Source organism: Lissotriton helveticus, chromosome 8 (assembly GCF_964261635.1).
Source record: "Lissotriton helveticus chromosome 8, aLisHel1.1, whole genome shotgun sequence".
NCBI classification, from domain to species: Eukaryota; Metazoa; Chordata; class Amphibia; order Caudata; family Salamandridae; genus Lissotriton; species Lissotriton helveticus.
The window spans coordinates 506,816,888-506,844,465 of NC_136069.1; positions in this window are offsets into that span (position 1 = coordinate 506,816,888).

Here is a 27,578-nt window from a genome sequence, read left to right on the forward strand (position 1 = left end):
CCTATTCGGGCGCCATTATGTGGTAAATAAATAATTAATTACCGGATCTATTTTTTGACTGGATACAATATAAACAGGTAGCTCAATAAATAAGAGTCAAGATTCGAGGTAGCTGGAGTTTGCAGGTTTTAATCAGGCATAAAGGACAGGAACAGGACAACCTGCACGGGAAAAGGATGGCAGCTGCCGGGGGCAGGGTCTGGATGAGCGCTCCTTTTAATAACAGTGCATAACATATATATATACTAAAACAATTGCATTACGTTCAATACAGTAGGCGTAGCAGTGGGCGGGGTTCGTAGCAGTCGCGAAAGATAAGGCAGAAAGTAGGTGTAACAAGAGGCGTGTACAGGGCGTATACATAGACATCTGATGTAAACGTAACAGAAGTGTCATGAATAGGGCGGAAAACATGGAGGGGGCTACCTGAGGAGCCGGGACCTTTAACCTAGTGGTGCGCGCAAACTGACAATGACGTGTTACTAGGAGGAACTGGGGCTATGACTTCTGCACTAGAAGAGGAGACTAAAGTCTGCGGAGTCAGAGCGACATGTACCTAAGCATATCTAGTATCTGGTGTTTAGAGAACATGTTGATAGAATCCAAAAGTTATCAGGGTAAAGGCTAACAGACTCTAAGACTGGTGCATGCATTATTCTACATGTAGTGCGGGTGCGAGGAATATTCTATGAACATTAATACAGTATTTCTCTTACATGGAGACATAAAGGCTAGACCATGACAGAACTATGATGCGATTCAGTAGCTTAGGAATGCAGAGAAGGAGGGCTGGACTGATAACTAGAATCATAACATATTCTTGGCAGACTGGGAGGCAGAGCCAGGCCGAGTCGGGCACTGCGTGGCATGAAGTAAGTGAAGGGTCAGGGATACAGGTGGGGGCTGTATCGCTCCTCGGAGAGGGTTCAGGAGACAGGAGCTGAATCTGAGTCCGGGCCCTTTTGAGGCCTAGAAACGGGGACTTTATTCTGAATTAACGTGCACACTGTGAAACGTGGCAACATAGGCTTACATAGGCCTAATACTCGTAGCTTTCACGAGAACTGGAAATTGGCATACTAGAGATGGACACAACTATAATTGCGTCTTTAATTGATCATAGGGAATACATATGCATATCGATCATGCACATATAACGTAAGATGGGGAACACGTAGGGACACAGAACATGGCAAAATTTACTTTTCCACAGGAGGACCTGCCCTGGCAGTTCTGGCAGGACTGTTCCCATTGGGCGCAGGGTCAAGGTTGATTTGCATATGGCTGGGTCCAACATGGAATGGCATGGTAAGCAATAAAACGATGGATTTAGGACCAGATCTCTGTACTGGGGTGAATGTATGACATCTTTCTGCATTCTGTCCATCAATTGTTCTTTTTGCATTTGTCAGCCCAAGTGGGACGGGTATGGCCTGACGTGGGTCCCCTGTTCTACATGCCACTGGAGTCAAGCTATCCTGGCTGATGAGGGCTGAAAGTCCGAAACCGATCTTGGGATGCTTGTTTCCAGTCCAGGGAGGACCTGGCCTGCCAGATTGGGCTGGACTGCTCCCATTGGGCGTAGGGTCAAGACTGATTTGTATATCATTGGGTCCAAGCTGCAATGGCATGGTGAGCAAAAAAAACGATAGCTTTAGGCCCAGATCTCTGTACTGGGGTGAATGTATGATATTGCTCTGCATTCTGTCCATCAATTGTTCTTTTTGCATTTGTCATCCCAAGTGGGACGGGTACGCCCAGACGTGGGTCCCATGCTCTCCATGCCATTGGAGTCAAGCTATCTTGGCTGACAAGGGCTGAAAGCCCAAAAACTGGTCCTAGGATGCTTGTTTCCAGTCCAGGGAGGACCTGGCCTGCCAGTTTGGGCTGGACTGTTCCCATTGGGCGCAGGGTCAAGGCTGATTTGTATATAGCTGGGTCCAAACTGGAATGGCATGGTGAGCAAAAAAGCAATGGATTTGTCCCAGATCTCTGTACTGGGGTGAATGTATGACATTGTTCTGCATTCGCTCCATCAATTGTTTGTTGTCACCTCGAGTGGGACGGGTATGCCCAGACGTGGGTCCCGTGCTCTCCATTCACTGGAGTCAAGCTTTCCTGGCAGATGAGGGCTGAAAGTCCGAAACCGGTCCTAGGATGCTTGTTTCCAGTCCAGGGAGGACTTGGCCTGGCAGTTCGGGCTGGACTGTTCCCATTGGGCGCAGGGTCAAGACTGATTTATATATCACTGTGTCCAAGCTGGAATGGCATGGTGAGCAAAAAAACGATGGATTTAGGCCCAGATCTCTGTACTGGTGTAAATGTATGACAATGTTCTGCATTCTGTCCATCAATTGTTATTTTTGCAATGGTGAACTTTAAGTCAGGTGTTCTAGTGTTATGGAACTCTTCCAACGCATTCATGCCTCCGCTCCAGAGTGCAAGAATATCGTCAATGTAATGATACCATTGCACTATGTGGGGCCCATATGGATTGTCGATGGTATAAATACACTTATTTTCAAATTAGGGCATTACTAGGTTAGCAATCTCAGGGGCAAAGCTATAGCCCATTGCGACAGCCTTGATTGGCAGATATAAGTTATCTCTGAATTGGAAAAAGTCGTTTTTTGGTAGCAGGGCGGCTAGTGATACTACCAAATCAGTGGGGACACTATGTGGTGCGGGTCTGGTGTCATGTATATATTTTATCACTTACAACTCTTCATCCTGTGGGACTTTGGTATAAGGTGCTTCGATATCAAACATCACAAATAACTGCTTGTTTTCATCGAAAATTACTCCTTCCACTTTAATAATAATGTACATGATATCCCTTACATATGCTTGTGTCTTGATCACAAAGGGTTTTAGAAAAGTACCTATATATAGTGCAATAGGTTCAAGTATGGACCCACACCCTGAGATTATAGGTTGGCCAGGTGGACTAATAGTGTCCTTGTGAATCTTAGGCAGGATGTATATCGTAGGAATCTTACCTTCATCTTTATTCCAAAGTTTTAATTCCTTCTTACATATCCAACTCTCCCTTAATGCCTCGGTTGTCAATTCTTTGATCTTAGCTGTCAACCCTCGGGAGGGGTTATCTTGCAATGGGCGATACTGTGCATTGTTATTAGGTTGCCTCAGGACCTCTTGGTCATATATAGCCCTCCAACTATGACACATGACTCAGGTGCTTGTAGATTTTCTCCCACCTGACACGTCCCTCTGCAAGCTCATAGCCCTGGCTCACTCTGCGCCAGCCCCAAGCCTTTGAGAGAGGTAGAGTATACTTAGCCAGATTGAGGCTCCTTCTTCTCTCTCCATAAAAATATGCACTCTCCCCTTCCCAGATATGATCAAAACACACACTATCACTAAATAGAACTATAAAATAAAACCTAATCAAATAAACCCCAAACAGACAAACAAAACCTTTACAAGACAGTACATGTATATACACACACATTTTACACAGACAATACATATCACAAACCCAATAAATCAGGCGAGCAACACACTTCACAGCTCCTCTCACAATCTACCAACAGCTCCACACAAAACCATCAAGCACCAAGCCCCAAGAGAAACTTAAACTAAATTTCAAAAACTTACTGGTATGCAGCCATGCCCGGTGCATCATTTCCAGGGTATTTCCAACCCAGTTGCGTAGCTTCCCGCTCTATTTTCCAAAGCAAGGGCCATGGAGCACATGTTTGCACGAGGCAGCATCCCATTGTACCATGTAGGGGCCACACAGACATGTTTGCGCTACGCAGTGTCCCATTGTACCATGCGACGCATGTTTGCCCTATGTAGGATCCCATTGTTGCATGCAGGTACCATACAAGGCAAGTTTGTCCTATGTAGCATCAGAATTTACCACACAAGGTGCATCCAAAACATGTTTGAGCTGTGCACAGTTGTGTCAAGCAACCTTTAATGCAAAAGAAGTCAGCATGTACACTTTGCCGAACATCAGATGGGATGCGCTGTATCACAGCAATGCACTTTTCTGCACAGAGGTCCGTGACACAGCATCAATGCAAGATATATAAAAAGGTACGGCACTTTTCTGCTTCCTCACACTAGTGTTGCATTAAGGGTTTGCTAGCTCAACACAGGGAACCTTGAACTATAGAGCTAGGGTTTCTGTGTTAGGGGCAGGTTTGAGGTTAGTAGGGACACCTATTGTCCCAACATCAATTCCATCAAGTGAGTTTCCATTTCTATGTGTGTTGCCTTATGCAGCAGATGTTGAACGAGTACAGAAAGCTTAGACCATATCATTTCTATTCATGTTACATGGAACTTGTGAAGGTGTAGCATTTGTGAGCAGTCTAGCATATACAAATATTTGTAAACCTGTGAATAGACCAAAAAATAATTTGTGCATGCATGGTAACATCCATTGTGATGTTACGTGATGCAGCACAAGCAGCTGGCTGTGTTCCATTTCTTTACACTGCAATGGAAGGTAACACAGGCCTTTAAGTCACATTTAATGTGTCCCACACAGCCTCCTTGAGTTGTTCTGCATTGCATGGTAATCCTGGGTTCAAACAAGGATGCACAAGTTACTGCCCTGCTTTACACTGTGCTGGGAAGTGTTGCATGAGTGGAACATGCGTGTTCCAATAAATCCACCCATCTTGTTTGGAGCATTCACAGATTTACTTACACACGCAATGCTGTGAATGGGTCCATATCAGATACCTTCCCTGGTGAGGCATAACATCAACAACTATGCTTATGTATGCTTGTTACTTACTCAATCTAAACATTTGCATTTTACAACAGACATTGAAAGAGAAAAGTGTGTCAAAGTCTTCATTTTGTGCAAGAACGTATCGCTTTCTGCATAGAATATATCTTGGCTCTAACGCAGACACCCTTGCACCATAGCAGATAAGCAAATCTGTCTTTGCTGTGAGGTCAGCACAGATTTTTCACCTTTTCCTGGACCCTATGTTTGCTGAACCCTATGCACTTGTGCACTGTTGGACAACTACATTGTATTAAAGTCCCTGTGCTTCAAATGTAAACATAGGTAAAGTGGCTTAGCCCTAATTGTCTTATTTACCTTGCCTACAAGTCCCTAATTTATGGAATAGAAATGTAACCATGGCCTGTAAGTTGAATGCTATCTGTGAATTGCAACACCTATTCGGCTTTTCACAGATGGACCTCTAAACATGGTTCCAAGCTTACCAAGTATAGCCTGACTGCAGCAGCCTAAACACCTTCTGTCAAACATGCCCAAACAGCTCTTTTTGACATGCAGGACTCCTGCTTACAAATAATATTAAGACACCTCTGAAACCCCTGGTTGTCCACAAGGATAGGATGCCTGATATTTAAAAACACAGCCTGGGCAAAAGTCCTCCAGTGACTACGTCTTAAAAGTTAGTTTCACTGGCATGAATGGAGCTGAATCCTCAAAAATGTCAAAGTCTAGATTATAAGCTTTAACCTGTAACTTTTGACAGGACCCAACTTCAAAAGTCATCCAAAGACTTATATTAAATATTAAAATATCAATTCAATGGTGGTAAGATTTTATGTAAAAAGTTAGGAAAAGTAACTCTTAGAAAGACTGAAAATTCCTGGAGGCTAATTTAAACCACAGGAAATACCACTTTGATTGGCAGGTCAAGCTCAACGGGCAAGGAAGACTCCTCTGAGCTTAGCTGGATATTCAAAGTGGGGACTGTAGCCCTTCCTGTTGGCACACCAGTGGCAACTTCTGCCTGAAATGCCTGGTTTAGACACATGTAAAACATTTGCGCCCATGAAAGGGATCAAGCAGGACCAGAACATTTTTATTGTGTATCCTGTGTCTTGCTGGTGAAGGACCCTGATTTACCTTGCAAGGCTTTTCTCTCATTTTTGGTGTGAGTCCAGAGTCTGCTCAAAACTGGACTTTTGTGTTAGATGTGGGAGGATATTAGTAATGTCCTTAATACCCACACATAAACACCCCAAGTCCAAGTGTATTGTAGCTGAAGACTTTGGCCATCTGGGAAGTGATCTAACACGCTGCATTTTGGGCCTGTTTCTAGTAAGGCAAATAGGATCCACAAAAATGTAGGTAAGTCATAGTTTGGTAACAATGGATGTGGCCGGATAGGAACCCTGAAGGACAGGACTTGCGTTCATGTTTTCTGACCAAAATCCAGTCGAAAATCTTTAACATGTTACCGGCTACACAAAGTAGTAACCCATTTGTAAACAGGAAGGGGCCCCCAAGGGATCCCTTCCTCATTGTGAATGTTGATAAAAATGTTTTTAGGAGTAGGCAGTGGTCGATGGGGCTACTGATTACTCCTAAAAATAGTTTGTGAAACTTTTCATTTTTTTAAAACATATCCGTTTTCCTTTAAGGCAAAACCAACCTGCAGTTACTTTATTAAAAAGCAATTTACAGACTTGGTGGTCTGATAACCCCAGCAGTCCACCATCCCTGTACTAGCAGCAAATCGTAAGGGGTCACAATGTGTGGCCTACCTCATTAATATCCATGAGGTATGTTGAATTTTGACCCACTTTGATACAGTATTTTGCAGGTGGGGCATAACGATGTGAATAATTTGCTGTACCACAATTAAGCAAAATTACAGAAAGACTACGTGAGATTATGCAGAATTAAGCAAGGAGCATAACCTAGCATTTAGCACTATAAAATTCACCCTCAGATCAAAATAGAATGCAGGATGCATTTTGTACTAAGAAAATTATGCTAAATGCAACAGAAAACAAACAGCAGAAGGCGATTTTGCTCACTACGTTTGTGGTTCCTGTGTTTCTGCCATAGGATTTGTGAGCCAAATTGCTCATAACTATGCAAACTGACATAATTGCAACATTTTCAGTAATTTCCCATCAAAAGAGTGAGACAAAATTCCCAAAATTAATCCATTTACTGTGACGCAATGAAGATTTTGCCCAGGCTTAGTATTTTGTGAACCAACCTATTAGTAGGTTGCAAAACATGAATGCAGTTACCCTTAATTGGCATATTTCATTTACCTTTAAGTCCCCAGTAGAGTGCACTGCATGTGCTCAGCACCTGGAAATTAAATGCTACTAGTGGACCTGCAGTACTGATTGTTCCACCCACTTAAATCGCCCTCTAAATATGTCTCAGGCCTGACTAAATGTTGAGATATCACTGGTTATTGGTTGGTGTCTTTTAATCCTTATTTAAAATCCTAACATGATAAAATCAGATTTTTTTAAAAATAGTTTTTATTGTCAACACAAAAGTAGAAAAATAGGGCAGAAAAAAAACAATATCTATACAGTGAATCATGATAATCAAAACGTATACATTCCATAAAAACAAGCAATTATAAAATTACATTATTTACTTACAGAGGGGAGTAAAATAAATAACAGAACCAAATAAATTTCATATATCATAAACTACTATTTAGAAGAATGATCCCCAGATTCTATTAAATTTACACATAGAGTGAGCACCCTTTGATTTTGCTAATGCTTCCTCCATATTATGTATTTGTCTAACTAGTGTTCACCAGTCCATTACTGTGGGAGATTTTGGTGAGATCCTGACCCGAGCTATTGTCAGTCTTTCACAGACAAGCAAGATAGTTAAAAGATCTTCAGTATCAGGTCTCGAGTTTCTTCTTCCCGTCATTATTGCCGTGATCGTTAAAGGTGTTTCGATCCACAGTTTTTGAGATAAAATTTTAGCCACCTTTTGCGACAATAGAGAAAGTTCTGGGCATGTGACGAACATATGTTTTATGTCCGCCGCATACAGGCCACACCTAGGGCATTTTGTCATTAGCCTGATTGTTAGGTGACCATTTTGCTATGCGATCTGGCATATAATATAATAAACATATTGTACGATACTGTTGCATTCGCAGGTTGGAAGAGTGTACTACTCTAACTATTGTACTAAGGGCATGTGATATATTTTTAGCCAAGACAAGTGTGCCCATAACTTTAGTCCAACGATCAGGTATTCTTGGGCATTCGTCCAATCTGTGAATGCAAAGACTTTTATATGCTCTACTAATCAGAGATTTTTCATTAGTAGCTTTAAAGCAATCCCATATGTCTGACTCAGATATGTTCATCAGATTTAAATGCTTTATGAAATAATCCCGAATGTGCATATACTTGAACTGCATATTATCTGTCAAGTTGTACAAAATCTGCATTTTCCCAAAAGTAATAAAACCGTTGTGATCGTAAAGGTCACCTAAACATGATACCCCATGACAAATCCAGCGTTTACCTAGAGGATCGTGAAATATCACTGGCAGCCCAGGGTTGTACCAAAGGGGAAATTCATCATGAAAAAGCGACACATCATATTTAAGTGAGATAGCATGCCAAATGATTATACTATCTCGGGCAGTCTTTAAATGTAACCCTTTTATAATAATTTGGGCCATTAGTTCTAAACAAAAACAGATTGCTCTCGTCACCCAACATACATTTGTGATAATAGGTATGCCTAACAGAATTAATAAGGCTACAAAGACGGCCCAAAAAAGCAGACCAAAAGTTAATTTTGAGATCCGGAAAATCAAGACCTCCTTGGGTAAAGGAATGTTTTAACAAGTCCAAAGCTTTTCTTTCTTTTTATAGCCCCAGATGAAGCTACTAAAAGTCCCATCTAGGCGTTTAAAAAAAGTAGTGGTCACTCGCAACGGGATAGACCTAAACAAATAAAGACATTTTGGCAGGATCTTCATTTTTATAATATTTATACACCCAATAATGCCTATAGGTAGCTTGTGCCAACTCTTAAGTAATTTAGCCATGTCTTTCAGCAGTGTTTCATAATTTAGAGGAATTATTCTTCCAATCTGGGCCGCCTTCTTAACTCCCAGGTATGTAGCAGTCGAACATACCCCCTGCATTGGGAGCATTGATTTATAGTTCAGAAGAACCAGGGTTTTGTTAATATTTAGTTTATACCCAGAGATCAGCCCAAACTCCCGTGATTCTTTTGTTATCACTTGCACTACACCCCCCGGATCCGTTGAGAACACCGCTATGTCGTCAGCATATGCGATGACTTTAAGAGACTTATCCCCTAACAGAAAAGGGCAAATTAACTGCTGATTTTGGAGAGTTGAGACAAAAGGCTCTAAATAAAGAGCAAATAAGAGTGGTGTAGGGGGCACCAGGGAATCGGAAAGATAGTTGATTGTAGTCCAGCATACATTATTTTAGCAGTAGGTTTGTCGTATGAGGCTTTTTATCCAAGTTATATATTGCCCTTTAATATGAAAGGCTGCTAATATGGCCCACAAAAAATCCCACCCCACTCGGTCAAATGCTTTCTCAGCATCTAACAAAATCATGCCGAGTGGGGTCGATTGCACCTTTGCCACATCAAAGGCAGTGACAGCCATATTTACATGAGCAGTCGTGTCTCTTCCTTGGATGAAGCCATTTTGATAAGGCGACACCAGACTAGGTAATACAGGAGATAAACGGTTCACAAGAATCACTGCAAAGATTTTTGCGTCAGCATTGATGAGTGTTATCGGTCGATACGACCCACACTCATCCGCCAGTTTGCTTTTTTTAAGGAAAAAAATTATTTGCGTTACCTTCCATAAATCAGGAGCCCTACCTTCTTCACTAATAAATCTTATAACCTGACTGAATGGTGTCAGCAGTTCCTCCAGAAAAATCTTGTTAAATTCTAGAGGAACTGTATTGTCTCCTGCTGCTTTACCTGCTGGTAGAGAACTAATTGACAATTTTATTTCTTCTGTTGTGATATCTCTTGCTAGAGAATTAGATGTTTTGTCCTCCACACTTACCAGAGGGTTGCTTTGTATATATTTACATATTTCTTCTTGTTTAGGCTGATTTGCTGGAGTATATAACTCTTGATAGTAAGTCATAAGTTGTTCCATTATCTGGTATGGGCGTTCGTATAATTTATTATTAGTCCCCCTAATCCTCTTTATAGTAGTCTTAGCCCTATCGTCTGCAACTTTAAATGCTAGAATCTTACCTATCTTTTCACCAGACTCATATTGCGAGAGACGGTACTTGTTAAGTTTCGTTATGCTTCTCTCCCTGAATGTCCTCTTCAGTTCTGATCTGAGATCAACTAGGGTGTAACCCAGATCTTCTATATTTTGAAAGTCTTTGGTAACGGCCTCAATATGCTGGTTTTCTGTCGTACGAATAGCTGCTATAGCAGCTTTCATTATATTTTTTCGCTCCTTATTCTGCCTCCAAATACATTGCTGGGTGAAACCACTAATTTCTGCCTTAAATGTATCCCATACTACTATAGGGGAGGCTGTCCCCATGTTTGTTTTAAAAAACTCCTTAAGAAATACCCTGGTCTCAGTCGCAAATTCTTCTTCTGCCAATAGGTATCTAGGAAAAGAGAAGGGTCGAAGGCTTTTATACTCAGAAGGAATCTTAAATGAGAGGAGAATGGGATTGTGGTCTGAAGTAACCCTCGGACAGATTTCCATGGTACTAGACCATACGATATTATCTGACGCCCAAGTCATGTTGATTCTAGTGTAGTGTTTATGAGGAGCAGAGTAGTACGTATAACCTGCTTTATTGGGGTAAAGGGTCCTATAAAATCAGATATTAAGCTGCAATTCTACAAATGCCGCTTTTAGAAAGTTGCTACTTTACTTTTCACCCACTTAGGGCGAAAAGTGCTGCAGCAATAAATGATTGGCGGAATGCTGAATGAATTAAACATTCAGTCCAGCCCGAGCTTGGAAATTTGGGTTGGGCTGTTCCCATGAGGGACAGGGTCAAGACTGATTTGCATATGGCTGGGTCCAATCCGTGGTGGCGTAGCGAGCAAATAAACAATGGATTTAACCCAGGTATCTTGACTGGGGGTGAAAGCTTGATTAATTCAGCATTCCGTCCATCATTTGTTGCCATAGCATTTTAGAAAGTTGGCATTTACTTGCCTTAGCCATTTGGTGCCAGTAGTCTAATTCTGATCACATTACCGGGTGTAGGGTGCAGTTGAGCTTTCTTTATTCTACCTAGCCAGCCATTACACAATGGGAGTTGAAGTGTGAATTGATGGGCCGTCTTAAGCGCATCTCCAGCCCTCACATCCCTCAATGCCGGTAACTCAACGTCAACTCCTGCCTCTGCATTGTGGCTCTGCAGTTTATAGGAATTGATGCATCGCCCTAGGTGTGTGCTGCATCCTAGATGGCCAAACTTCGCATCGCAAGGCCCTTCAACAGGATCCTCAACGATGATGCACATTACAGTCTCGCTGCATATCAGAACTGATGATTTGCCTCAACTGCTGGGCACTTCTTGTCTCAGAAACACATAACGCTCCGCAAACAGGATTTAAGGTACTTTTTAGGTGGGCCTAACCTGGTCCCGTAGTCAGCCTTCACTCCACCGTGGTCAGTCTGAACGTGTGACTTTGTCCCTGTCCGGCGCAAACAGATATCCCTTGTTGGCACTTTGTGTTTTTTGTTTCTATTTTAAGTTACATCTTTAAAATTTAATCTCTCTGGTTTCACTGCTTGAACGTTTGTCGTTTTGGTCTTGTTTTATTCATTAAAATCAATTTTACTAAACTAGTGTGAGTTGTTTTTGTGTGGTGTTTTTATTTTTTACATTTTTAAGTGTTATACAAATAATTTACATATTGCTTCAAAGTTTAGCAAAACTGCTGTGTGCCAAGCTACCAGAGGGTGAGTACAGGGTAATTTAGGGTTTGCCTGCCTCTCACACTGACTAGGGTTGTGGTTGATGCTTGACCAGAGCTCATACCCAAGTCAACCAGCAACACAATTTCTAACAAGTGCATTCAGTAAAAGTCAGAGCACAAATGTTGACCAATTTTGCCAAATGCGTTCTTAGTGCATCTCACCCATATACCCTCTCTGAAATGGAACTTAAAACACTTTTTCAAATGTTTCCACTTTCAGGCTTTCGCCTGTACTAATCTTTGTCTGCCTCAACTCTCAAGTCTTAGCCCCACATATCAGGTTACAGTCTACATCAAACATTGACTGTCTTTTTTAAGCTATTTTCAGATAACACTCTAAAAACTCATATCTCCGGTTCCCCTTACTGGATTTTTGTCATTTCGACAAACAGACAGACAAAGAAATCTCCTGAGGCGGAAAGCCGGGAGCATTGTAGAATTGCATTTTAAACTTGTGTATTTTTGTGTTTTTACTTACCTGCACTGAACCCAGGCTTTGATTCTCTAACACCCCGAACAGCCGATTTCGACGCTGTCCCGGGGAATCCTTCCTCTCTGCCGCCATCTCCAGCGAGGGAGTTAGCCCTGCCCACTTCGCTGGCCACGCCCCCTTCCCCCAGACTAAAAGGGCGCGCTGAGTGCAAGCGCAGTCAGACAAAGAAATCTCCTGAGGCGGAAAGCCGGGAGCATTGTAGAATTGCATTTTAAACTTGTGTATTTTTGTGTTTTTACTTACCTGCACTGAACCCAGGCTTTGATTCTCTAACACCCCGAACAGCCGATTTCGACGCTGTCACGGGGAATCCTTCCTCTCTGCCGCCATCTCCAGCGAGGGAGTTAGCCCCGCCCACTTCGCTGGCCACGCCCCCTTCCCCCAGGCTAAAAGGGCGCGCTGAGTGCAAGCGCTGCCAGACAAAGAAATCTCCTGAGGCGGAAAGCCGGGAGCATTGTAGAATTGCATTTTAAACTTGTGTATTTTTGTGTTTTTACTTTCCTGCACTGAACCCAGGCTTTGATTCTCTAACACCCCGAACAGCCGATTTCGACACTGTCACGGGGAATCCTTCCTCTCTGCCGCCATCTCCAGCGAGGGAGTTAGCCCCGCCCACTTCGCTGGCCACGCCCCCTTCCCCCAGGCTAAAAGGGCGCGCTGAGTGCAAGCGCTGCCAGACAAAGAAATCTCCTGAGGCGGAAAGCCGGGAGCATTGTAGAATTGCATTTTAAACTTGTGTATTTTTGTGTTTTTACTTACCTGCACTGAACCCAGGCTTTGATTCTCTAACACCCCGAACAGCCGATTTCGACGCTGTCACGGGGAATCCTTCCTCTCTGCCGCCATCTCCAGCGAGGGAGTTAGCCCCGCCCACATTGCTGGCCACGCCCCCTTCCCCCAGGCTAAAAGGGCGCGCTGAGTGCAAGCGCTGCCAGACAAAGAAATCTCCTGAGGCGGAAAGCCGGGAGCATTGTAGAATTGCATTTTAAACTTGTGTATTTTTGTGTTTTTACTTACCTGCACTGAACCCAGGCTTTGATGCTCTAACACCCCGAACAGCCGATTTCGACGCTGTCACGGGGAATCCTTCCTCTCTGCCGCCATCTCCAGCGAGGGAGTTAGCCCCGCCCACTTCGCTGGCCACACCCCCTTCCCCCAGGCTAAAAGGGCGCGCTGAGTGCAAGCGCTGCCAGACAAAGAAATCTCCTGAGGCGGAAAGCCGGGAGCATTGTAGAATTGCATTTTAAACTTGTGTATTTTTGTGTTTTTACTTACCTGCACTGAACCCAGGCTTTGATTCTCTAACACCCCGGACAGCCGATTTCGACGCTGTCACGGGGAATCCTTCCTCTCTGCCGCCATCTCCAGCGAGGGAGTTAGCCCCGCCCACTTCGCTGGCCACGCCCCCTTCCTTCCCCCCACTGCCCCTAACGCTCCTATAAAACTATGTGCATTGGCCGGAAGAGCAGCGGACGGGCGTAGCGGGTGCGACGATTGCACGCCGAAGGCGCGCCTAAGGCAAGCCCGTCTGCGCCCGTCCGCGACCGACCGGGGCTAGGGGCACGTCACTCCGCCCAAATCATCACTTACACTTCTTCCCAACTCCGTACTCTCCATGGCCCGTGGCCTCTGCCCGCCTCTACTTGTTCCATCATATCTTCACTTGATCTGTCCCCTGACTCCTCACTTCCCCGCCCTCTCGTTCCCTCCACTCCCCCCCAGTTTTCCAGAGAGGAAGCCAGCCCACGCTCTCTTAGGACCCTCTCGGCCTACTACCTTAATACCCGGTCAGCAGTGGCCCACTCACACGAATTGTCGGTGCTGTTGGATCTCCACGCACCTGATCTTCTTTTCCTAACCGAGACTTGGTTTAGTGATGATTCTCTCCCTGCCCTATTGGCCACTCTCCCTGCTCCATACTATGCTCTACGAGCAGACCGTTCTGCCGGTAGGGCTGGGGGCGGCGTGGCGGTCATTACCCGGGCCGACCTTCCCTTCCAACTTCTATCCTTGCCAGATATCGCTACAACAGAGTACCTTGCTATTCGTACTACTTCGACCACCCCCCCTCTTACCTGTTTTCTCACTTACCGGCCTCCCCAGTCACCTTTACTTTTTCTCTCCGACTTTCAAGAGGTAATTGCCACACTTACGGTCAATACCTCTTCCATTTTACTATTGGGAGATTTTAACTTCTGGCCTTCAGACCCAGCGGAATGTCCATGTTCTAAACAGTTCTCAGATACACTTCAATCTCTTAATTTTGTGTCACACGTCCATTCTCCCACTCACGTCAAAGGACATATCTTAGATCAGATTTGGTCCCTGAACTGCCCGCTATGCCCCCTGTCCATTTTACCCTGCACCTGGTCTGAACATCATTTGATTTTGTTTACCCTTCCCATTAGCTCTACTGTTAGGCCCCCGCTCCCAAAGAATGTTTGGGTCCGCTCATGGAGCCGAGTGGATCCGGAGAATTTATCCGCATTATTAATTTCTTCCTATCCTACCCTACAAGGCCTATCCACTCTTTCTCAGGCCTCTGCTATCGAACACTGGCTCCTCTCAGGCTGTGATTCCATTGCCCCGCTGAAGCGGGTGACATCAAAGCAGGAGAAGGATGCCAACTTGTGGTTCAGCGATGATCTTAAGATCACCAAACTAGCGGTGCGCCGAGCCGAGCGTGCCTGGAGGAGGAAATATTGCCCCTTACTCAGATCTGAATTTACCACTCTCCTGGCCCAATATAAGAAGGCCATTCTGGTGGCAAAAACGTCTTATTTCTCCTCTAAGATTCTTACAGCTGAGAATCGGCCGAGGGAAATTTTCTCGATAGTCCACAATTTGGCATTTTCTGACAGGACACCTCTTAAGCCCTCCCCCTCCCAGGACCTCTGTCACTCCCTAAATAATTTTTTTATTGAGAAGATCGCAATTATTAAAGCCAACATTCCCTTACCCTCCCCGACCTTTGTTGACCCTCAGTGTCCTCCACCTAAGGGACAACTTGATGCCCTCCCCCCCTCACTAAGGAATCCTTGACCTCGATTATCCCCTTGGTCAAATCTGGCTCCCCACTGGATACTTGCCCCGCGCACATTCTTCGCCATATTTACACAACTTGTTCAGATCCCCCTCTTCACTTCCTTAACAGTTCTCTTTCCCAGGGAGTTGTACCCAACTCACTGAAGACAGCTGTTATTGTCCCCATCTTAAAGAAGCCTGGCGCAGACCCTTCGGTCCCCGCCAATTATCGCCCCATCTCTCTCCTACCATTTTTGGCTAAGGTGCTCGAACGCCATGTTACCAAGTCTTTGAGCACGTTTGTGGAGCAGTATGGGGTTCTGGCTCCTCGCCAGGCCGGCTTCCGCCCCGCACACTCTACGGAGTCCGTAGTACTTTTGGTCCTTGACAACCTCAGGGAGGGAATGGATACCAACCAGGCCTAGGCCTTGGTTCTCCTCGATCTCTCAGCCGCCTTTGACACGGTTGACCATACCATCTTACTCTCCCGTGTCGGGGCGGCGGGGATCGGGGGTACCGCCCTGGTATGGTTGTCCTCCTTCCTGAGGGACCGCACCCAGGCTGTTCGCCTGGGTGATTTCTCCGCGGACTTCCGGAAAGCTCAGTGCGGGGTCCCCCAAGGTTCCTCCCTTTCACCTCTTTTGTTCAACCTCTATATCGCCCCCCTTATTTTTTCGTTACAGCAAATGGAGGTCAGCGTGTATAATTATGCGGATGACCTCCAACTTGTTTTCAATCTGTCTTCTTCCTCTGCTTCCATCTCAAACTTTCAGTCTATTATGATTTTCATCCGGGACTGGATGAACTACAACCACCTGAAACTCAACCCGGATAAGACCGAGTTGGTGTTGACGGGTGGTTGCTCCAGTCCCTGGTCTCCTCTTTTTTGGCCCCCTTCCCTAGGTTCTCCCCCGGTCCCTTCTACCTCTGTTAAAACTTTAGGTATTAAACTTAATTCCCAGCTCACCCTTCACTCCCAGGTTAGTTCTGTGGTATCCTCTTCCTTTTTGTCACTACGCACCATCCGCAAGGTATCTCGTTTTTTTTCCTTTGATGCCTTGAAACTGATCATCCTGGCGATGGTTATTTCCCGCCTGGATTATGGCAACGCCTTGTATGCAGGTATTCCTGCATATTGTCTAAAGCGCTTGCAGTTGATCCAGAACCAGGTGGCACGGTTGGTGTTCAATCTCCCAAAATCCCACCACGTAACACCCCTTCTCAAATCCTTGCACTGGCTCCCTGTCCGTGAGCGCGTCCAGTTTAAGCTAGCTTCCATCAGCTTTCAAGCACGACTGGGCGCGGCTCCGCCCTTCATCACATCTGAGATTATTCCCTATGTTCCAACCAGGGTGCTACGATCATCCACCCAATCCCTGTTATCAGTCTCCCGTTTCCGGAGGAAGAAATGGGGAGGATCAAAGTTCGCGACCCTTGCCCCAGTCCTGTGGAATTCCTTGCCTCTAGAGCTTAGATCTCTAACTCTTTACCCTCAATTCCGGAAGAAACTCAAAGCCCATCTATTCGCTAAGTCTTTTAATTAGGTCGGTTGTTGCCTTTGCTCTCTTTCTTGTCATTTTGTTTCCCCCTCTGGGGATTTGTTTGTTGCAGCGCCATGAAATCGCTGGTGAAAGTGCGCTTTTATAAATATTTTAAACTCAAACTCGATTTCATTTTGGTTTTTCAATTTCATTCTAATTCTCTTCTTCGGTGTGGAATTTTTATTGGTTGGTGTTTTGACTTTACTGTTTGTGAATGCATGAATATTCTACACCTTACTCTAAGTTAAGCCTGCCTGATTTGTGCAATAGCTAAAAAGGGTTCAGCGCATGCCAATTTAGTGACTTTGAGGGTTCAACCTAACAAGAAGTGTTATCATTCCTTGACATTAGAATTTTTAAATAAGCTGGCTTTGACCGTCATCAAAGGGATTCACGCATTAGCGCTCAGATTGTGTCCTGTTAGCTTTCTTGTTCATACTTTTAAGTGAGATACCTAATATAAAACCTTTTAACTGGACTCATTTGGTAATGTTTTCCAATTGCAAGCTGACTAGGAGTGAGTAATGAGGACGGCATACTAATTTGCTTCACAGAGACAGTGCTTGATAAATAATATATCACATATTTTCACCATAACGTGACAGAACAAAAGTGTCGAAAGAAAACAAAAAAATTATTGATATGAATTTGAGACACAAGTCCGAATGAAACACTGCCGCATGCAAGTGCACTTGGTCTCTTAATGTGGAAATTGTTATCTATAGTTAGGCAGTGCGCGAACAGATGTATGTTGAACACTTACAAATATCTATATAATATATATTCATAAATATTGCAGATTTGTCACACTTATCCCCATTGACATTCTTTTCATTCCCTGCATTGCTAACTTTGATATTCACTTCCTCAATGTATTATCAACTCATTGATTGTATGCTGTTGTTTGTCCTTGTTCTTCTGCCCTGTTTTTCTCTGTGACATTAGCACTGGCTTTATATTGTTAACGCGGGATTTCTGGTCTATGGTTATAAATCCAGATCCCAAATCAAGTCGAATGAATCGTTGGTACCTGTCATTGAGTAAAAGGCAATCCACTATTAGGTTAATCAATTAAGAACTTACACCACTCAAAAGAACCACTGACTACAAATAAGTTTAAAGATTTATTATAAAGCCAAAAGTATCTGAAGATACAAACATCTCAGAATAAGATTCAAAAGATATACAGGTATCAATATAAAAAGAAATTCTCTGAATGCTCTTAATCGGCAAAAGGAAATTATCAAAAATATCTCAAATACCATGAGTGTTGCAAGAATCGCTATGAGTTGCAACTTAAGAGTCATTTACAGAAAGGAAAAGTTCAGATTAGTCTGTCCCTACACTAGACTAAGTGACATCCCTACTTAACAAGATCTTTACCTAAAAAGGTGTCAGCTGTGGTGACTTCCAAAGAAGATCACGCACTTCTCTTAGTCTTCTTGGTGAATCGCTCTCTTGTGTTCAATCTATCTGCCTACCCATCCACTCTCTTAGGCTTCTCAGACCCTCCGCTCCGTCTCCTCCCCGGGGTGCTGTCCCTAACACAAAATCTCCTTTCCAATAGGAACGCCCCTAGAGACGCCCCTCACGTGGTATCGGTTCTGGCGGTAAATTCCATGCTGGTGCTCCTCTGGACCCTTCGTTAAAGTTGACATTGCTTCCCAGGCTTCTTCTCCGCTGGTCGGTATCCCCCAGGAAATTCCTGAAGCCTCCTCCAGGCCTGTGCCAGGCGTCTCTGAACAAAGCCCATTCATCACAAAACTGATTAGGGCTCCTCGCACCTGCAAATAGACAGTTCTACTGTGGGCCCCAAATTCCGGCCTCCACCATATCTTTAAGTCGTAAACAATGTCTTTGTTTGTGCTCTGTGCGACCTCTCCTTAACGAGCACATGCAGATCAAAGAAGCGACTTTATCTATTCAGGCCTACTAAATTACATGAAACAGGCCTCTGCACTCTGCACATTTAATTTCTTTGTTTAAACAGCATTCTAACTAACACACATTACTATAATGTAACACATCTATATAAAACATATATTTCAATTCTATGCTTAATAATACTTTGCAGTAAAACGACATTAGTATCCGAGTTACTTAAAAGTGTAGCAGCATCTTTCGTTTCTTGTGAAATGCCATGTGGCCTACACATTTCCATGGTTTGCAGAGTTACATTTCTTTTTCACATAGTCACATAACGTAAGACTCCAACATCATTCTAACATTTCTACAAACTTCTACATTAGTTTTCACACTGATATATGTATCCCTATTCTAGTTAAACACTCTTGTGCAATCTATATTTAGACTAATACTACGTGCTTGTAAATATGGTGCACTTATACGTTTTTCAGATCTGCGCTCTCTCAATCCCCCCTTTGATTACTTCCAGTAGTCATCATCATTACAACACTCTCTCTTAGGTATAGATTGTCAAACTGAAGTCGTTGCAACATTCCCTCGTTTCATCTCCTCTAGAGCCCTCAGACTCCTGTACTGATTCTCCTGCATCGCAGCTAATCTTCTCCCCTGTTCTTGCATGGATTTCTGCAACCTGTTTGCTCTGTACCATTTGTACAGTCGCACCAATCCCCACAAAGTGACTACACAAATCACTATTATGATGATAGGTTTCAGTATGTACCAAACGAAACCCTTTCCCAGGTTGGCAAACCAACCTCCAACCTTTCCCATCCTTGTCCTACTTTTTCCCACACATTTACCTGCGCCAAATCCTCAACCTCACGATGAATTGAAGTAATGTTTCGTATGTACTTCTCTAGAGGTTTTGAATTGTCTGGAATGTAAGTGCAACATTCCTGGTCCTTCAAACCTTACAGACTCCGCCCTCTTTGGCTAACAGAACGTCTAGAGCAAGTCGATTCTGAAGAACCATTGCCCTTATCGATTGCATCTCTCCCTCTACCAGCATTAAAGATCTAGCAGTACTGGCAGATAATCTATCTACGACTGTTGCCAATCTTCTAATCTTGATGTCATTCAGTATGATTCCCAATAGAGGAAATGCAGCTCCAAATACGTCTCCAATTACTTCGGAGCTTGCGTCTCTCCTCCCTCTTGCTTGAGGTCCTCCCTTTTTAGACTCTAATTCTTCAGCATGATATATTTTCGGGAAGACAATTGCCAAATAACATGATCCATACCAATTATCTGGTAGTTTCACATATGCATTTCTTCCACAAACAAAATATACATTGAGGATCACCTGCATCTCCTTCAAGAAGTCTTTAGAGTAATACTCCAATTGGAAGGCATGTTCACAACTGACTTCTCCTACAAACACATTCTCGTAATAGGTTTGACCCCTATGTATACATAGTTTCCCTTTCTTTTCTCGATCTAATGCTATTGGACCACTGCTACCCTTGCTTTTGTGTGCTCTTTCTTCTTCAGTCCAATCTGTTTCCCATTGACCTGAAGTCTTTAGAATCTTTTGTCTCCTGTATCGAGTATCCACCTGCCCTATAAACTTTTTCTCAATTTCTGACACGGTACAAGTCAAATTATTTCTTCGGGCATGTGAAGTATCTAATGTTCTCCATGGAAGGAAAAATTTCTGTAATCTGTCTTCACTCTTGTAATAATCCCACTTATTTAGATGTTTATAATTTGGCACCTCTGGCAACACAGAATCGAAGTTCGAGAAGTAATACTCGAACCCATCCCGTTCATAAAATATGCTCAGCAACAAACTACATGTGATTCCATAAGTCAATGGAAGATGGTGGTACCTAATACCCTCGTCTACAGATGCTGGCAATTTCATGCAAACGTAGCAATCCTTCGCCTCCATGACATCAATGTATTCATAAAGCAATTTGGCATAAGCATTTGACTTAAAGTTCCCCTTAGATTCATCTGTATGTAATCTGCGAATCTCAGCTGCTAACAAAGCTTTCTCTTTCTCTGTATTGTCCCCCCTTGGACCAACAGTGAAAGGGGTCTGTGTTGGTACTCTCTTTTCTTCTTTTGTCGCCTTTGCTTCATTCTCATGTCCCACTACATATGATACGGTAACCACTATCACTATAAGAGAAATCACTACCCCTAAAAGTATGCCTACTATGCATTTTGCCCTGCGGTTCGAGTTGCCAGCCTCCATGATCTCAAAACAGTGTAGCTCTGGTTTTCGTTCTCAGCCAAAGTCTCTTACTGGACTCCAATGTCTCTTTTCTTTGCACAACGTCTCTCTTTGAGTCCACACCTGGAAACTGATAATTCCCTCCGCAAGAACAGTCTTTGAGTTCTGTAGCAATAGACAGCCCTAGCCCTTCTCCATCCACTAAAATGGAAGTCCCTAATTTCTTTCTTCTTCCACTCGGCGCTAGGTTATCTTTCAATCGGTATTTACAAAGTTCTTTACAAAGTCTTTAGCAATCCGGAATTATGCGTGCTCCAACAACTCTTATCACTTGCTCCAATACTTCCAAACGAAGAAGGAATCCCTCAAGTACTGGATACCTTGAACAGCAAACCGGAAATTCAACAGCGTTTAGGATCAAGTCTCTTATTCCGCTCAGGAGAGGAGGATAGACGATGTTAAGTGTCAGCAGTCTTTCGACCTCCACTCCTGGTAACAGGAACTTTACCTCCACTGTGATGATTGGGTCAGTTCTGGTCAGGGTCACTTCCCTCACCCTCCCAGTTCTGCGTGTCTCGGACATCTGCAGTAAGGTAGGTCCACTCAGGAGTAGCGTATCTTCTGCAGGGCACTCGCACCCTCCTTGATCTTCTCGGACCTTCCTGTTCTTGTCCTTGCGCACTTTCTACTGGATCTGAGTCTTCGGATATAGGAGCAAGAGTTCTTTCTGAAGTCAGCTTTAAGTTCGGCCTTTGTTTTCTTTCGGGCCAACTAACTTCTCCACGTCTTGTTCTCCTACTTCTTGTCCTCACACTCTGTTCTTGATCACTCTGGTACTGGTCTGTGTCTGAGCCGTTTTCATAGCAGCTTTCTCCTTCTGTGGCAACTTCGGTTTCACTGCCGTCCTGCCTTTCTTCTTCTAGATCTGTTGCACTCCCAACTTCTTCAGACACCCCCACAGCTTGACTGATCCCCTCTTGTGATTCTTCTTCCACAATTGGATTTTCGTCTGTGAGAGGAGCTGTTTCTTCCAGGGGTGCTGGAACCTTTCGAGTATGGGATGCGTGAATCCAATTAGGCAGCCCTCCGCACTTCACAGCAGTGTTCGTTATTAAAATTATTTGATAGGGTCCCTTCCAGCGCACGTCTAAACAATTCTTCGGGACGTGCTTCTTCACCAGGACCCAATCTCCTGGGCACAGGTCGTGGCATAAGTTTCTTGAAGACGGAACTTCTGCAGCCTGTACCTGAAGAGACACAGAATGAATGGCGTCAGACAACCCTTTGCAATAATCCAGGATCAGGTCATCTGTAATGTTCAACAATGCCGCAGTTGGGACAGAAGGAAGTCTCATTGCCCTCCCCATCAGCACCTCGTGTGGAGAGAGACCTGTCCTCCTGTCGGATGTGCTACGCATACTCATAAGGACTAAAGGAAGAGCATCAGGCCAACTCAAGGAAGTTGATGAACACACTTTAGCTATTCGGCATTTTAGTGTCCCATTTATCTGTTCCACGATACCCGAAGCCTCTGGTCGATAGCTACAATGCAATTTCTGATCAATGTTCAATGCAGAGCAAAGCATCTTCACAATTTCGCTGTTAAAATGAGTTCCTCTGTCCGATTCCAGAGAGGCAGGCACCCCGAAGCGCGGTATCAACTCTCTAAGCAACAACTTTGCTACTGTGAGTGTATCGCACCTGCGTGTAGGGTATGCTTCAACCCATCTGGAAAATATGCATACAACCACCAGAACATACCTAAGGCGGTTGACTTTTGGCATCTCAATAAAATCCAATTGCATTCTGTTGAAAGGCCCCCCAGACCTCCCAATGTGACTCAGTGTAACTGGTGTTCTTTTCCCTATGTTCAACTGCTGACAAGTAACGCATCGTTTACACACTGCTTCTGCTGCAATCCTAAACTTAGGGCAATACCAAGTTTGCCTGAATACCCTCAGCATGGCATCCCTTCCCAAATGTACTGGACCATGTATCTGTCGTGCCATTGGACTCGCTAACTCCTCAGGTAGCACTGCCCTTCCATCTGCTGAAACCCAAAAATCCATTTCGCTTCTCACACAACCTGCTGTTTCCCATGCCCGTTTCTCTGATTCAGGTGCATTCTCTTGCATTACTCTTAAATCCTCCCAAGTGTCTACTGTTTCTAACATCATATTCAGTTCTGTCTTCTCCTGAGCCCCATCTATTTCCACTTTCGTGAAAGAATATCCATGCTCCGCACAATAGCGGGCAACTTCATCTGCATATCTATTTCCCTGTGACACAAAATCTGTATTTTTTGTATGGGCTACACATTTTACAATTGCAATTGAGGCTGGACCCTGTAATGCTTCCAACAACAGCCGCACAAATTCTCCATTTCGAATTGGCAAACCAGAGGAGGTCATGTAACCTCTCTGAGACCACAATTGCCCGAAATCATGAACAACACCGAAACCATATTGGCTATCAGTATATATGGTGACTCTGTTTTTATTACCCGCTATACAGGCACGGGTTAATGCAATGATTTCTGCTACCTGTGCGGAGTGTACTCCTTCCAGGCAAGCGGCTTCCACAACTCCTGTAATGGTGCAAACAGCATAAGCTGCTCTCAACCGACCAGTATCGTCTCTTAAGCATGAGCCATCAACAAAGTAAATTTCATCGGGGTCAGTCAATGGCTCATCCACAATATCTGGTCTGGGCTTCTTGCATAGTTCAGTCACATCAAGGCAATCGTGATCTTCACATTCTTCGCCTTCTATATCATTGGGAAGTGGCATCAGCGTAGCAGGATTCAAGACAGAGCACCTCTTAAGGGTCACGTTCTCAGCAGCAAGAATAACTTGGTCATAGCGCGTGAGCCTACTATTGGTCAAGTGCTGTGTCTTGGTCCTGGTCATTAACAATTCCACAGAATGAGGTACATACACCACTAACTGGTGTCCCATCACTATGCTTTCACAACGCTCAATGCTGACACCTGTTGCAGCAACGGATTTGAGACATCCGGGCAACGCTGCGGCTACCGGATCTAATGTAGCCGAAAAATATGCAACTGGTCTACGGCCATTTCCATGAACTTGCACAAGAACTGACAAAGCACATCCCTCTCTCTCACAGCAGTAAAGTGAAAATGATTTTTCATAGTCTGGCATCCCTAGAGCTGGAGCACGACATAAGTCATCTCTCAACTGTAGGAACGCCATCAAGCACTCATTGTCCCATGGTACCGGATCACTCACCTCCTTGTGCGTCAGTTTCTGTAAGGGTTTTGCTTTCAGTGAAAAGTTAGCTATCCACTGTCGGCAATAACCAACCATTCCTAGAAACATCCTGACTTCTCTCTGCGTCGTAGGCGCACTCATTTTCATTATCGCCTCTATTCTGTCTGGTGACACCTTGCGCTTTCCTTTTTCCAACCTGTGACCCAAGTACTGTACTTCTGTCAGACAGTACTGCTATTTGCTCGGAGATACCTTATGCCCATTTTCAGCTAAATGATTCAGTAGGGCGATGGAATCTGTCTTACACGCTTCCTCTGTTTCTGACGCAACAAGTAGGTCATCTATGTACTGGACCAGAACCGAGTTCTGTGGCATTACTAGACTTTCAAGATTCTTCTTCAACAGCTGGTTGAAGATTGAAGGGCTATCCGTGAACCCCTGTGGGATTCTACACCATGTTAGGACGCGATCTTCCAGTTTAAAGGCGAAAAGGTACTGGCTTTCTTCATCTAATGGGATTGAAAAGAAGGCCTGACAAAGATCTATCACTGTGAACCACTCAGCTTGGAATGGTATCTGAAACAGTATCACTGATGGATTCGGTACCACTGGACAACATGAAACAACTATCTCATTGATTTTTCGAAGATCTTGAACTATTCTGAACTTCCCACTAGGTTTCTGCAAACCCATAATCGGGGAGTTGCATGGACTACCCACGATTTCCTTCAGAATTCCCTGTTGAATCATAGAATCGATCACAGGTTTTATTCCTGCAATCGTCTCTTGGGACAGTTTGTATTGAGGCGTTCTTGGGTAATCGACATTTGGTTTCACCATGATCTTCACTGGCTCTACCCCTTTGACCAATCCTATCTCTTCTCCTGTAAAATCCCATACTTCTGATGATACTGCCTCGCGTAAATCCCAAGGAAGTTCCTCCACAGTCAGAGTAGGATACAGTTCTATGCATGTTCTTGAATTAACAACTTTAAAAGTCGCATCATCGTCTGTAGTCTGTACCTCCACTCCCTGAGGCGTGCAGTATATGGTGCAATTCAATTTGCACAATAAGTCCCTTCCTAACAGACACACAGGACTTGAATCACAAACTACAAACTGATGTTCATTCATGTAGTTTCCGATTCTCACTGACACTGGTTCTGTCAAAGGGCTAGTCAGTCATTCTTTTGTTTGCGACTCCAACCACCTGAATTGTTTCCCCCGACATTGGTAGATCAGGAACCACTGCAGATCTCAGAGTTGATCAAGTAGCTCCAGTATCCACCAAGAATGTTGTGGGACACCCTGCTACCTCTGCCTCAACAAATGGCCCTCTCTGATCCACTTCTAGAACTGCCCCGAGGGTACAGTCCTCTTCTTTGCTTACACGTTGTCCCGTCAAAGGGTCAATATAGTAAAATTTTTCTTCATCTATGAAAAGAGGCATTTGTCTAAAGACCTTTCCCCCTGTCGCAATCTTTGGTGGCTGCGGAAACTGAGCTCGTGGAGCCGAAATCCCCCCTTTGGCCACCTTGTTCCTTGGCACTGTCACCCCTTGAACTGGAACCTCTTGAACTTCCTCTTCTACCTCTAATTCTCCGTTTTCAGGGTTATAGGGACACTCGCGTCTCCAATGTCCCACCTGATGACACTGGTGGCACTTTGTCGTTTTCTTCAACGTGGCAATGTCAATTCTAGGTCTCGAGTTTTCCTCACTGTCCTTATTCTGATTATTCGATTTCCGTCCCATTGTCCCTGTTCCCTGCTGCTGCTGTCCGCTCTTTCCAGCCGACTGCATCTGCACTACCATTAGTTTTTCTTTTAGCTTCTTTGCTTTGGAATCTATTTCATCACTGCAGTACCTTGCGTACCTCAAAATCTCATCTAATGGTCTGTTTTGCCAACAAATTAAATGTTGCTGAATCATCAAACAAATATCAGGTCTCAACCCCAAAACGAACTTTGACACAAACTGACCTATATCCTTGGGGTCCATTACATCGAGTCCACTGTATTGTTTGAATGTTTTCAGCAATCTCTCATAAAACTCATGAACTGTCTCCTTGGGTTCCTGTCTTGTTCGGTCTATTTTTACCCAATCTATGTCTTGTGGTGGGACCTTATCCTTCAGCCAAGTTATTACCCTTTCATACTTTTGCATTACAATTTCAGACGGTCCATTTGTAGCAGCATTCCTTTCTGGTTCTACAGTTGGCCACTCGACACTAGTCTTGCATGCTGTCCACAAATCTCCTGGGACCACAATGTCAAACAAGGTGTTCAAATCAATCCACAATACCTTTGAGATTTTCACAAACCTTTCTACCTGCTTGTACCACTCAACAGGATTGTCCCTCAACTTCGGAAATGAGTTGGTAAATGCAGCCAAATCTCCTCTACTCCAGGGCACATGTACATAGTTCCCATTCGATATTTCCCTCAAAGGAAATGCCTCCATCTGCATTACCCTTCCTTCCGGAGACATCACACTCGTGCTCCATCTGACAGTACCCCTTTTGGACCACCTCTCTTCCCATTTGTCCAGATCTCTCCACGCTCTTATTCCTGCTATCAGCTCCCTTATGTGTGTTTTTAATCCTGTAGTTCTCTTCTCGTCTAAGTCTTGGTCTGAATACTGCAACCTATGGTTACTCTGTAATGTTTTTGTTCTGGACAAATCTACCATATACTTCTCTGCCAGTTCAGACAGTTTCTCATGAATTGCTCTTGCCTTTCGGGTAATGTCCTTTGCTATAAACAGCAACTCATCTTGTTCGTACAAGTCAATCCTTTCTAAGGCCAACGTCCCATCTATTATCTCGTCCAGATCAGATTTTAAGCTAGTGACATCGAGTCTTTTGGCCTTTACCGCAGCTTTCAGTATGCTAGCTCTAGGGGGTCCATTCACATCTCTCCCATCCCAGCTCCGAGTTCTACGTCTAGGCTCAGGCGAGTTACGGGGAGTCCTCCCATGCTCCCACCCCTCCAGGTCCCATGCAGTTCCATCCTCTCGGGGTGGATGATGAAACACTCCATTGTGCCTCATAGTCCCACATTCCCCATCCTGCCTGGTTTCTCTGGGTGCATGGTAGGACATTCCATTACTCCCCCTTTCCTCACAATTTGTCTGTGATCTCTGACTACTCGATGTATGGCGAGATCTTTCACTGTTCCCTCTATTCCAGTGCTGTACATCCTCTCCAAGTGCGTGATGAGCGCACCTAAACCTATCTCTGTATGCTAGTACCATTTGGTCTCCACCCTTTTCAAAGAGACGAGACATCTCTTCACACTCCGTGCTTCTACCATTTCACTCCTGCTGGTCCCTACCATCCATAGGACGTATAACTCCTCTGTTCTCCTGACTTTGACCCTCACGCTCCTGACTGCTTTCGCTAGCCCTGCAGTGAGATACCGTCCCGTTGCCTCGACTTCCCCATTCAGCTTCTGCTCTTGA